This window comes from Vanessa cardui, chromosome 22, assembly GCF_905220365.1.
Source record: "Vanessa cardui chromosome 22, ilVanCard2.1, whole genome shotgun sequence".
Lineage (NCBI taxonomy): Eukaryota > Metazoa > Arthropoda > Insecta > Lepidoptera > Nymphalidae > Vanessa > Vanessa cardui.
Genome location: NC_061144.1, coordinates 10,784,376 through 10,786,954, shown reverse-complemented (window position 1 = coordinate 10,786,954; position 2,579 = coordinate 10,784,376). Strand labels below are relative to the sequence as shown.

The following is a 2,579-nucleotide window of genomic DNA, read 5'->3' as shown; positions in this document are numbered from 1 at the left end:
CGGCAATATGATTAAAATTGGGCTATTCAACCATAAGACGTCCACTGTTGGTTACATGTGTAAAATATGCCCGTATTTGCATATTTGCTATCAATTTAAAATATATTTATATATTATTATACATATATCATCATCTATGTATATAAATCAGCACTGTAAATCTGTTTATTTGAAAAGAATGACTATGCAAGTTTCTTGCCGTTTCTTCTATCTGAAGACTGTTTGCCAAAACGGTGGCAGTATTTTAACATCCACGATTCGAAAACGCTTCATTGTGAAGTTAACTTGTATAAAATTGATTTCATTTGATTTATTAAACATATACCAATTTTAAAACAACCAATTATTTAAATAATATCTCATAAAATTTCAAGCATTTTCTAAAGTATCCTCATCATCTTCCCTTGAAAAACAGATCAGTTTCGTTTGTCTATAACAAACGAAACTGGTGTGCCTTTTTCCACATGGTGATGATTTTATTATTTATTATTTCAATCAAATCTTTAGATTATTAGTCAATTAGCGGATATATCAAAGGTCAATTTAGATTGTTTTTATTCGATAACGTTATCTGCCAGTGACTGATAGGAAGATTCCAATTAAATGATTATTTTCACAATAATATGCAGCGGCGTTGGTGGTGTAATGGTCAGCATAGTTGCCTTCCAAGCAGTTGATCCGGGTTCGATTCCCGGCCAACGCACGTATATTTTGCAGATGTTAAATTTGTTCAAGTCATCGATATATTTAAAAATTAATAAAAAAAAATTTGTGTTCAACAAACAGCAAATATTTATCGTAAAATTTTGGGAAGTTCAATAATTCTTGTAATGTAATATTTAACGGTATTTTTAACGGCACTTTCAATAAATACATCAAACTCAAACTCAAATATCTTTATTCAATATAGAAGCATTACACTTTCTTATTGATGGTCAATTGAAACACTACCACCGGTTCGGAAAGAAAATACCCTGACCTGAGAAGAACCGGCGAAAGAAACTCAGCGGTTTTTTTTTTTTGTTTGTCTTATGTATTATATAAATAAACAATTTAATATGAGATGAAATAGCCAGGAGGCGATCGTATCATTCCCAAGGTGTGCTATCGATCATAAACTCATTAATTGTATAATAACCTTTTGCACACAAGCGTTCCTTAACAATTTTTTTAAATTTGGCAACAGAGGCATTTTGAACGCTTTCTGGGATCCTGTTGTAAAACCGTATACATGTGCGTCATATTCAATATTTAAACGAAGAGAATCAAAAACTTGTAATAATATAATCAGAATTTCAACATTAATCAAAGAAATTGGATATTTCAACAATTATTTTAACTCAGCAAATAAACTGCTTATTATTGTATAATAAGTACAATTAGATACATAATGTTGGCTATTGCAATATGAACCTTATATCCAGCGGTGTAGAACACAATACAATATTAATTAAATTTCTTGTTTCTATGTGTCAAAGTGCTGCCAGGCTGTCTCCAAGCAGAGATATCATTTATACGTGACTCACTGATGTGAATAAAATATAATACCTATTTACTGCATCACTTTTTATAAATCTAAATCTTATCTTTTAATTTTTTTCATTGTTTTTATAAAAACAGTAGGTTTAATTTTGATGAACCTAACAAAAACATTGAGATTCTTTATTCGGTTTTATGATATGTTTAGATGTTTGTGTCATTTAATAACTAATTTAATGTTTTTTTTATTCGGCATACAATTCTTTCCGTTTTGTGCTACTACCATTTTGAGAAATAATACCGTGCCGGATCTAAATCTTGTTAATGGTCTAAGTTTTTTTTAGAGTATTTACCTATACTTGTGCAATGTATATCAATTAATAATAACCTTAAACGTGATAAAGTTTTAATTAATAGTCAGTAAAAGCTAAAAAATCAAATCAAATCAATTTTATTCAAGTAAACTGCACAATAAGCGTTTTTGAATCGTCAATAATTAAAACCTTTTCAGAAAGCAGCTTCTAGCGAGAAGAAACGACAAGAAACTCGCAAGAAACTCGCAATCAGTCCATTACTGTCCCAATAATGTTTTATGACTTTTTTAAAGGCACGATGTGAATATTTTGTTATTGCATTAAAAGCAAAGTTGCGTTAATCGGTATTTGTTGAAAAAAAAATGTCGCATAATTTTCCGCGAAATATTGTGGAATAATCCCAGAAATTTAAAATTCTTTTTTTTTTCATTTAATTTATTTAATAAGTGCAAATTAAACAAACCCATATAAGGTGAACTGACGATCTCGTAGGAGAGAGGTATCGCAAGACAGCCCGTTGTGAAAGTCCTTGGCAGATGCTATTATCCAGACATAGATGTATTCTAGGTAAGGCTGATGAATGTGATCTCTGAAGATATAATGATATACTTATATACTTCTAAACATAAAATTACTTGGTAGTAGGGCTTTGTGCAAGCCCGCCGGGGTAGGTACCACCCACTCATCAGATATTCTACCGCTAAACAACAGTACGCAGTATTGTTGTTTTCCGATTTAGGTTCCCAAGGTTGGTGGCGCATTGACGATGTAAGGAATAGACAATAT

General features: G+C 30.9%; 1 non-coding gene across 1 annotated transcript; it reads left to right on the top strand.

The window, feature by feature from the left end:
* The first annotated feature begins 631 nt into the window (after positions 1–631).
* Positions 632–703, top strand: Trnag-ucc. The gene has a single exon. It is a non-coding gene; the product is annotated as a tRNA-Gly (tRNA).
* Positions 704–2,579: the final 1,876 nt, after the last annotated feature.